Below are 12,372 nucleotides of genomic sequence, written 5' to 3' on the forward strand. Positions count from 1 at the left end.
GGAAACGATGGACCTTTTTTTGTTTTATTTGCTGATGCGTTCGCTGTTTCATCTTCCTTTCCATGAGTTCAAGATTCATTGATATCGTTTGATTTTTGTCAAATGATACACAATATACCTTATGATATTGAGCAGATCAGGGTAAGTATGCTTATGAATAAAATCAACACGCGGCAAGTAGAGTTTGTGATTTGAAAGGCCTATCACGTAGGTAGTTATGTATATGCAATATATTAAATGACACATGATGTATTATAATACATAGTATTATCTCATGACATAATGACTTTGATGTAATTCCACTGGGCTATTTTGATTCTAGGACTTTGGAGTCATATGGGCTTCTCATCAACATTTAATGCAAGATGCCATTTGTTATGGCAGTTGAGTTATGCTATGGATCTGTGTGATGGTTACTATTGCAGCGTAGGGAATAAAGGTTTTTAAGAGAGTAGATGGGCAGCCCTCGCTCATTATTTTGAACCTTGGAAAAAAATTGCAAGCAGTCCCAAATGTCCTTTCTAATTTGCAAGCGGCAAAGGTTGCTGCAGTGTTATTCTTGTACACCCTGAACCATATATCCTAGCGGCCCTCACAAAACTGTCCTTCCACAGGCGGTCATCGTATACACTCTCTCACGGGGTACTCTCAGCCAGCTAGCACAGATTGAATGGGCTTGATCTTCATGAAAAACAAAGAGGGGAGGGCTTGGAAGCAGACTGTCCTTCCACCGGTGGTCATCGTATACACTCTCTCTCACGGGGTACTCACAGCCAGCTAGCACAGATTGAAAGGGCCTGATCTTCATGAAAAACAAAGAGGGGAGGGCTTGGAAGCAAGAGTAGCACATGCATGGAAAGGACGAGGGGAAATGTTGCTTCTCTCACACAAAGATCACAGACAAAAATCGTGCTCTCCCAATCGCCACATTATGCTGCAACACTCAGAGGCGTGTTTGTCCTGCAATCCTAGAGAGATGTTATGCTCTCATGCTCAAAATACACACCTGCCTGCCAGTGGCCGTCTGCTAGTGGCCGTGCAAAAAGAAGAAAGTTTGGAGAGTGGGAGTATAGGAATGCATGAGACACTCTCTTTGCTAAAGCTATCCTGCTATCCAAGTACTACTTCCATATAACTTTTTTAATGTTGTAGGATTCATTGCCACATAACCAATTTTGGCACTATCCATGTTAAAGGGAAGGGTTAGCTATCGCTTCATTATCTTCAATGTCCAAACATTTAGTGCCTCTCTTGGGCATTACGTCAATAATTGCTCATAAGTGCATATGGTTCTCATAAAAGTCAGGCTCTGAAAGTGGCTTATAAACAATAACATGATCAATAATTTCTTTTCTCGCATGAAAAAACTAACATCATGTGTTAGATTCATCTCCAAATAATCCTCCACCCATAGAGTGTTTTTTTCATGTCTTAAGATCAATCTTCAATATCTCGCCATCCTTTCTATAGTACATGTGATCTTGGACCAATCGTAAACAAGTCTACATTCCCTCGTAAAGGGTCAACCCAGAATGACAACACACTAATCAAGGTTAGTAAAAGAACTTCATCTCGACACGTATGTGGACCAAAAGTAAATTAGAAGATTTTGATCTTTAGGTTACTGAGGATTCCCAACACTTTAGTGATTGTACCCTCTAGTATTTCCACATTGAGTTCAATACATTCCAAAGGAACTTTTTTCCATTTCTCCTAGCAATGCTTGGCTACAATAGTGCCACCATGTAAAATTGTTGTGGCTTCCTATCCTTTATATACCAATGGTAATGTGTTATCCTTCTCAAAATAGTCACGAAGGTTGTCTGTTTGTATATTAGCTAATTTTTCCCTTAAAGCATTTCAATGACGCTAGGCCTTTTTTCTTGTTTAGGTAATTGCTCATTAACAAATCCATTTTCTATGTGTAAACATGTAAGTTTCCATCCATCCACTCTTTCAGATGTCCAATGCTCGGAACATCTTTCATCATTGCAGAGGGTGACTCACAGTAAAGACTGGCACTGTTACTTGGGTTGTTTCTTTGGAGTAGCACCCCAATAGGCATGGTGATTTTTAAGGATAAAAATATAGTAAGTCCTACAATATTCCATGGTTACATTCTCCTATTTTGTTCATTATAGTCCCTATTGCAAGTAATCAAGGTGTCATTAGCCCTTCTAGAGATGCATGCCATCCTTCATCAAACATTTTAGATAATCAAGCTCATTGCCTCCTTCCAATTGTTCTTTTAGAAGATACAAGGTCTAGCTTAGAATGTATCCAATGTTCAAGATTGCTATGACGTTTGGATGCACTATTTTCATGCCGTAGCCTTGAGCTTTGCTTTGAACTTCTCTTGATGCAACTTGTACCAAGTTGATAGTGTGCAATGAAATTCAGGGTACTAACTTCATGTACATCTTATGTTCCTAATGTACACCAAATAACCATATATCCTAGAGTTTGTAATCTCTTCCAAGGCAAGTTAACTAAGGATAAAAAGAAGACATCCTAGTGATATTATGCTCAAGCAATGGGAAAATAAAGGGCCCAAGGGAATTGAGGATTTCGCTCACTCTCTCTGCACTAACATGAAGATATTCTTTACATAAATACTTTCCCATCTAAGATGATGTGAGACAAAATGTTAAAATTTATAGGGTTCATCAAATTGGATAGGTTGATTTGGCCTAAACATTGATGCACTCGTGTGAATGGCCAAGAAAATAACAAAACATAGCGTTGATAAATTTTTACTAATGCAATGATAGGAAATGCGAATCATACGGAAAGAGATTGAAAAACGCGTCATGTTGATGTAAATTGGCTCACTAAGCAAAAAATTATGGACATTTTAGTGTTAGGGGATAAAACTCTCCCAAATTGCATGGTTGGTGATAAAACAGAGAGCATCGTAGGTTTTTAACTGCGTAGTTATACACACAAATTAAACCACACAAATTTTTGCATGTATGGTTGTATAAAAATTAAACCACACATCCATATAGAAGGTTTTTGAACGGATAAGCGAGTCAAAAGTTATAGCCATTTTAGTGTGAGGTAGTTAAGTTGTCACCCAAGTGTGAATAGCCTCTTTATGTATTAGATTTATTTATTTTGCATAAATACTCTTGCAAGGAGTCTATTAAAAAATGACCTTGTGGGTGTTTGAAAGTTCCTATAAAAAGGATTGATTCCATCGTATCTTTTATAAACATTGGTGCTTCATTAAAAGTAATTAGACTATAGAAAAAGTGCAAAAAAGGAGGGCTCTTTTGAGGAACAGAAGAAAAAAATAAGAAAAACTTACACTTAAATCTTCTAGCCTTGTAGCTCCTTAATGATTCAAAATAGAAAGCAACAATATGCTAGCACCCCTTAGTAGCCTTTGGTGCTCACTACTACTAAAACCATTGGTACCTCCAAAGAAGATACTTGCCTAAAAAGGTGTGCCAATGTACTTACTCCCCTAAAATGTTATCCCACTTTTGGTGTGGTCTTTATTAAAAATGGTCGTCCAACCTACATGGTTCCTACCTAAAAAGATGCATCAACCTGCTTACTTCCCTCCCACTTGCATTCGTAATCTAGAGTTTGAAATTTTGGTTTTCCTCCCAAAAAGTAAATTTTCATGCAAAAAGGTATATTTTTATGTGTACATTCTTCAATTTTTTCATTTTTTGAGCTCTCTCTCTCTCTCCTTCCCTCTCTATTTTTATGTATACATAAAAGGTACCTTTTTATGTATTCGTTCTTCATTTTTTTATTATTTTGAGTCTCTCTCTCTCATCTACTACTGGACATCTCTCTCTCTCTCTCTCTCTCTCTCTCTCTCTCTCTCTCTCATCTACTACTGGACACCTCTCTCTTTCTTTCTCTATATATTTTTCCCTCTCTCATTTGTTATTAGACCTCTCTCTCTCTCTCTCTCTCTCTCTCTCTCTCTCTCTCTCTCTCATTTGTTATTAGACCTCTCTCTCTCTCTCTCTCTCTCTCTCTCTCTCTCTCTCGTTGAGGTATCAAAAGCTCAACTAGTGCTATAGACATTGATGACCTGCCGGGGTGATAGCTTTCATACTTAGGCCACTAGTTGGGTTGGTGAGATTACGAGCGATGTGCTGCCAGTGGTTTACAAGCTATGTGATAGTTGCCACGAGCTCATGTAGTCGGGTTCACACTATGGACCGACCTTTATATGTTATAGTAGGAGAGTACTGTCCCTTATAGTATGTACTCTTATCTCTTTATGTTATGGTTGTAGAGAATAGAATAGAATAAGAAAAAATTCAGCCATCCATCTGTCTACTCTTGTGTGTGTGTGTTTGCTTGTTGCAAGGAGCTCAAGCTCATTCTCTCCTCCACATTTTTCTCATGGTATTAGAGTGTCGATTTGTGTGAAGATCTCTAGAAGTAAGAAAAAAAAGTGGTGATCATCACTTTTAGTTGTTACTAGAGCAATACTAGCACTTCTAGTATTACTTTTAATGCTAACTAGTAGTCCTCATAATACTTTTGATGCTTACTAGTAGGACTAGCACTACTATCAAAACTAGTACTGCTTTCAATGCTTACTAGTAGTACCAAAATCTAGTGGTAAACTAGATTTACTATTATTGCTTTTGATATGCTAATTAGCACTACAAGTACTAGCCTTAACTGCTGACAAGCACTACTAAGAGAATTGTTGTTGCTTTTGATGCTATCTAATAGTAGTATCAGCATTACTAGCACCACTTAGTCTTTTGTTAATTAGCACTAATAGTACTTCTTACTAGCACTACCACTAAGTTTTATCAACTAAAATTAATCTTAAGGAAGATGTTGTCTTGATCCACCAATAGAGATATTAGAACTATGCTAGCATTTCTTACTAGAATTGCTTAATAACATTGCATTAGGGAAAATTCGAGCTCCAAAGGGGCCCTTTAAGAGCCCAATAAAATAATATAAGGCTAGCCAATGAGAGTGCTTGGATTCTAGATCTATGTAACATGGATCTTTTTTGTCACAGTGGTCCCCAAAATTTTGAGCTCAAAAAAGAGGAATAAATATATTGGCATAAAACTCAAAAATAGAAGGATGTCAGGCCTGAATACCACCTACCAAAACATATGTCAAAAAAGGAATATTAGGAAAAGAGGCCAGACTGATTGACAGCTAGTCTGATTGAAGTCTTTCTCTATAATTTGAACTTAGTTATCTTTGTTTCCGTCTCTCGTATAGTGTCACTTCTTTCTGCCATATTTGCTTCATCTCTTCTTCTTCTTCTGCTCTTAGCCTCTTTTTTTATTCCATCTTAATAGCCTGATAAACTTCATTAAGTTATGTTTGCTAATCTTGATTTCTATTTTGTTTGTTATGTTCATTAATCTTCCTAATCATGATATTATTTGTGAAAACTTACAGGGATTTGTCAACTCGACTACAAAGGAAAACGGAGTGCAAGGTTCACAGCATTTCGTTAAAGTTTTATTTTCGTTATTTATATTGTTGAGCTCAACGTAATGGTAATAATGTTCTCTTTTCCCTTTGTAGATGAGCTCTAGGAAAAAACACATCTACGACATTTAAAGTGTAGAGCTTTTCAACAGGAAGGATGCTGATAGGGCAGCTGGATCCCTCAACAGTTCAGGAAGTCATAGTAGATCACGATAAGACCCAGCACTCGAGGAGCATTCAAGGTAAAACGAAAAGAAATTGGTGATCCTAACAAGTATTGGAAGGATAGGATCATGGAGTTTTGCAGGCGGCCAAATGTTGCAATCGAGGTCCTTGTGCAGCATGTTTATATGCACACAAACATAATGTTACATCACCACGATGAAAGTACAAGATCTAAGACAAATAGTAAGATTCAATAAGTAGTCTTTGTTTTCTATGTTCAATAAATAATTATTTTGTGCTCTATAGCTAGCATTAAAATTTTCTTGCAGCTTTATATCCATCGAATGTGGAGGAGTGGCAGAATGTAGAGTGCATCAGTGGAAGAATTAATGTCTTCCATATAGAGATAGGCACATTGTTATATGATAATCCACCCAGCCATTTAGCAGCACAGGGAATCTTATTTTATAATTCCATGTATGTTTTGGCTAATGCAAATGATAATGTTGGTAGACTGGAGTCTATCCCACTACCACCATTATCTAGCCAAGAATGGTTTTGTTCCTAATTAGACATCATTGTAGTATACAAGAATAAGATAAGAATAGATATACATGCAGCAATGAAACCATCAACAAGTTCTAAGGACGTCCATTTGAGTTGGTTTATACCATTTAGTGCCTTTGCACAAATGTTTGCATCATGTGAGGGTGTCAAGAAATCAAAGTTAACATATCAAGTGAGGTTAATGATTGGATGAACCAATTTTTGGGGGATGGATGGGATGTAAAGAGAACCTTTGTAGAAGATGCCATTGAATGTAAACTAACAATACTAGATGTTACATTCAGGTGAAATCAGAATATAAAGTTTGTTTGTGTTTGTAGCAAATTTTGTTAGGGTGAAATTCGTTACTTTTATGCATTGATTGTTTTTATGACCAAGTATTTCATTGGGAGGCAAACATTATGCATGCGATTTCGTTACAAAAGATGGCGACTATGGAGAGGCATTTGGCAAAGCTTGGATCAAGACATGTGTGATGGAACTCACTCTTCCATCATCGATGTTGTAATCCAATTTTACAAGCTCGAGACCCGTTAGTGGTCAATCTAGAAAGCCATTGGCCATTGGCCTTTCTTAGACAAAAGATCCAATTGATGTGTAGTGATGCACCAAGGGATTTCTATTTTAAGTTAGATGGTAGGAAAATTGGAAGTAGGAGTGAAGCTTCAAAAACCTGCTTTGTTTGTATCCAACCATATATCCTAGAGGTTGTGGAAACCTTGAGATTGTAACCTTTCCATCAATAATAAAATTTCAAGAGTTATCTTTGGTCTACATGTTGTTATATAAATGTTACTTCTTTCTTCTTTTTGTAGCTATTATTTACATACATTACTTTGAATTCTACATATAAGCCCGTTTGTTTCATTTTAGTGCAATATAGACCTTACATAGTACAAGTCAGTACAATACGATATAGTACAAGCCAGTATAATGCGATATAAGGCTTCCCCTTGCCAATGTCCAACGTAAATCACGTTGTATTGACATGCAATATAGAAGTTCTTTTTAGCTTAAATATAGAACCATATTCCATGTCTGTGTCTCATAGTCGTGTTTGCTAATAATGCAAACTTAGTATAGCTTGAATTCAAAACTGTGGAGAATGAAAGGAACATTTAATGTAAAGACATTACCATAAAGTAAGTTCTCTTAGAGATCATCATGGCAACATGGAGATACAAAAATGCCTTGTTAAAATTTGGCATGACAAAATTTTGTACATGTCGAGAGCAGTTAATACAAAGAATTTACACATTGTCAATATAAATTTACACATTGTATCAAAGGTGAATGGGCTGACATAGAATATTATTGTTGGGTAGGGGAAGCTTGCTTTTGCTATGGGGGGGAGTGCTCTTCTTGTTGGGGAGAGTCAGTAGTTTTCTCCTGGGGCGAGGGGATGGCGAATCTCCAAGGTGGATCCACTCCCTGTCAATTGGCGTTTGTGGATACTGTCGCGCGGCGGCGGCATTGGTCTTGGCCGTTGAGCAGGAGGCACAAATGCATATGGCATATTAGGCTCTCGTTGCCCAATATTGTTAATTAGAGTTTCAATTGTTCTGGCCCTATATATTCGTACATCTAAATTTTTATCTGATGATAGTCGTAGATTCTACACATACAAAAAATTACATATGTGCTAGTAGTGAATTTACAAAGAAACTGAATCTCATTAGAAGAAGAAGTGCATGATTGCATTTGCTAAGGGTAGTGCCAACATTGCATGCAGTAGCAACATGGCGTTGTAGCACACTCTCCAACCATAGCTAAAGCCATCATGTTGCTCTAGGACTCTGCATCTAATGATCTCTGTTGAATCAAAAATCTCCTCCTGGGTAAGGGCCTCAATACTAGCTATTAACTTTCTAAAAGATCTGCATAACATTTTTTAATTGTCAATAATCTCTCTCTCTCTCTCTCTCTCTCTCTCTCTCTCTCTAAAAGATCTGCATAACATTTTTTAATTGTCAATAATCTCTCTCTCTCTCTCTCTCTCTCTCTCTCTCTCTCTCTCTCTCTCTCTCTCTCAGTAATCTAAAAAATGATTGTGTGTGGACTTACTGCCTCACATTGCCATGAAATCTTGTAGTTGAATTGGCAAGATAGCATCTCTTCACCTCAGTGTCTATAATAATCAAACTCCAATGTCCACTACAAAAGTCAATAAATAGTATAAGACGGTAAATCTAGTATCTATGTCAGAATACCAAAAGTACAATTTAGGTCACATGACACTTACGCTTCATGGTAGGACATTACAAAGATCTACGCGCATGAAATCCTGTAGTAGTTGAATTGGCAAGATAGCATCTCTTCACCTCAGTGTCTATAATAATCAAACTCCAATGTCCACTATAAAAGTCAATAAATAGTATACGAAGACGGTAAATCTAGTATCTATGTAAGAATACCAAAAGTATAATTTAGGTCACATGACACATGCTTCATGATGGTAGGACATTACAAAGATCTGGGCATGGTCCAAATCTACGTGCCTAAACCATGGACAGATATCCACATAGGAAACATCCTCTGAAACCAAAATCGGGGATATAAGAGAATCCAAAATATATACCCTGCGCTGAGCTTCCCGTGTGCAGATTTGATAAAACGAGATTGCACAGATAATTTACATCGTATTACTTCAAGAAAGAATAATACTTTAAATTAAAGTTTAGGGCATGGAACATAACAAACCTTAAAATAGCCTGCATAACTTTGTCATTAACCTCCTTGTGCATTCTACATAACACATCAATCTCCTCCACCTCAAAAGGAAAGTATTAAGGAGTGTCTCGCACCAAAACCTCACAACGAAGGAGGGGGAAAAATACTGCAAAGCCTTGACATTAGAACTATGCAATTCTTGAAATTCAGCTTTTCTCCTTGCCCTTTCAATTCTCTCTGTATCAGCCTCCCTATTTCTGGCCTCGTTATTGGTCTTTTTGTATGTTGTGCCATGTGTAACGCGAATGATTGCCCTTGATCTCTTTAGTGATAGTAGTATGTGTTTTCCTCGGTCGGCGGGGGATCCTCAGGATATCTTTCATCCTTGTGTTAGTGAGGCCTACTGGCTCTAGGGTCTTGTCATATCTGAACCTAAGAAGCCGTAGAGCGAGTACATGTCCTTTGCCAATGGTCCTTAAAGCACTAAAAATCACCCAAAATAGCGTGAAAACGATTGTAAACCATCTTCAGACTACTTTTGAGGGTCTAAACGACAAAATCATGAAAAACTCAGAGAGACAAAGCTGCAGTACTCCAAAAATGCTACAACTCTCTCATCCAGAGTTTTTCCAAATTCCTTTTAGAACATCTTCAAAACGGGCTGCAAAACAGGGAAAATCTTTTTGGAAAAAAAATTCCATCTTCATACAGTGACTAAAAATAGGTTTTGAGACTTCCTCTTCCATTTGGGATGCTATAAGCATGCACTTTTTTCAAAAAAAATTATCTCTAAGAGGTCATTCACGTGAGTGTAATGCCTAAGCTAATTAAGGCAAACGGACATTCATTTGACCCAATGAAGAGTCCAGAGGCTGTAACGCACTATAAAGGAAACCTTACTTTGTGTCATGCACAACTAGAACGTAGCTATGCTAGAAATGCTCAATGAGCTAATCCTTGGTAGCCTCATGCAAGCAACCGAGCGTCTAGTCTTGCTGATGCACATAATAGCGGTTCCTTTCACAAATGGATCTGACAAGGCGCTGGAATGGGAGCTTCGGAATGGTGCACTGTGCATGTGCCTCTGCACCTTTCATTGAGTTGAAATTTCTATAGAGGATCAAATATGGTGATTAAACACATGATTGAATAGAAATGATGCTAAGCACATATATTAAAAACTAATAAAAATGATTATCTTAATGATTCTCATAATGACATCATAATTGGAGGCGAAGAAGCTTGATCAATTCCATTAGATGTGAGCCTCTTATATAGGCTAGAGTACATGATATTAAGTTGCAATTAGGTGTTAAACCTTGATCTAAATCATCTCCACCTTCCCTCCTTTATTCATGGACCTAAAAGTGGCATGTCTCCCTAGATTCAAACTGACTGATCTAATCACACCTATTGATGAACCCACGACCTCTTTTGGGTGATTTTGAGCTACCAATTGACCCTTTTACATCATGGTAATGACGGACAATAACCTTTGAACACATTTGCCGATATATCTATGAAATTTGAGTGGTTTTATGTGCATAGTGCATGTACAAGGTATGTTCCCCATACAACATTTCTAATGAAGTGTTTGCCATATTTTTAACATGCTGCTCGTACCTTCAAGTCCTCATTGAGTGAAGGCTAGAAATATTCTTCCCCTGTCCAACTTTCTGAGCTTTCTGCCCTATTTTAGGATCCTTAGACGAGGAGGCCCTTGCTGTCCTCTTTGTCCGCGCCATCATGGATGGCTCAAATGACTAACCAAGAAAATTGTGAATAAATATCACTACAACACGATATGAAGACAATGAACACACTAGAAACCCAAACATCATGTTGTATTTCATTTACAATCGAAGAACCTACAACACACCAAAAAGGACCAAACAAAAAGCAAAGAAAAAAATTTGGATTAAATTCACTACAACATGATGGGAAGAGCTCCAACGCATTGGGCCCCCCATATCGCGTTGTATTGAATTCGTGTTGAAGGAAACTCGAACACATAAAATCGCTCAAAGGACCAATAAGGATAAATTTTGAACAAAACACACTGCAACGCGATAAGGGGACTTCCAACACACTCAATCCCCATATCGCGTTGTATTGCATTCACAATTAAAGGAACTCTAACACGTAAAATCGCCTCAAAGGACCAATAAGGATAAATTTTTAACAAAACTCACTACAATGCAATAAGAGGGCTTCCAACACACTAAATATCCCATATCATGTTGTAATGCATTCACAATCAAAGGAACTCCAACACACTAAATATCCCATATCATGTTGTAATGCAATAAGAGGGCTTCCAACACACTAAATATCCCATATCATGTTGTAATGCATTCACAATCAAAGGAACTCCAACACGCAAAATAGAATCAAGTGACGAACAAAGAAAACATATTCGATAAAATTCACTACAATGCGATAAGAGGACATCCAACACATAGAATGTTGCATATCGTGTTGTATTGAATCAATAATGAAGCAAACTCCAACACAAAAAATCGGCTCAAATACAATGCGATATACAAACAAACAACATATTCAAACCAGTAAATTGTGTTGTGTTGCATTCACAATCAAAGAAACGCAGCAACATATTTGGATTCAATGCACTACAACGCGGCAATGGGAAGAGTTCCAACACATTGAAACCCCCATATCGCGTTGTATTAACTTCACAACAATGAAAGAAACTTGCTCGGGAGTCCACATAGAAAAGGAAGAAGAAGACATGGTGCAAGTTAGTAAACATTGTATTGAGAAATGGACACTTACTCATCAACAGGATGTCGTCCACGAAGCGATGAGACGGTGTAGACGATGGAGAGCAGATCATGGTGACGAAAATTGATTAAAAGACGTTGCTGTTTACGGAGAGCTTAATGCTTAATTTGACGATTTAGGGTTTAATAGAAGGGGTCCCATCTTAAGTAGATGTGACGCCACATGATAACGTTGGCGTTAAGTTCACGTGGCATGCAATGATGAGACGATCGAATGCATGAGTGATGTGTCTATCACTCGTGTGAACGAATGTGGGTGACCACCAATGAAATCCTGCCACGTGTAAAGACCATGGGATAATGCACACACTCCCACATGCATTATTTATAGTGTGAGTTTCAAACACTCTTGGCTTTTTTTTCCATGTAACTATTTTCTCGCCTCTTGCTTGCTCCTCTCCGACAATGCGATTGGTGTTGGAAATTTTCTTGATCTTCCCGGTACTCATCCGTGACAGTCTCCAACCCTAAGGCAATTTTAAGGTGAGTTGAGTTCTCAAGTCTTATCGGTCTTAAAAATGTTCATTTTCATATGATTGTGAGCGTCATTCCTTCTTTTCCTATGCAAATCATGTATAATTGATAAATAATTTTGAGCTTCAGTACAACGCGATGTAGGGATTCATTCGAGAAAGTCCACCCTAAATCGCGCTGTACTTATTGAATTGTGTCATACAAGGTCAGTATAGTGTGAATTCGGAACCCTATGGGCGATCTCCAGCCCATACTC

Source organism: Cibotium barometz, chromosome 24, assembly GCF_041138505.1.
Source record: "Cibotium barometz isolate CiBa-2024 chromosome 24, ASM4113850v1, whole genome shotgun sequence".
Lineage (NCBI taxonomy): Eukaryota > Viridiplantae > Streptophyta > Polypodiopsida > Cyatheales > Cibotiaceae > Cibotium > Cibotium barometz.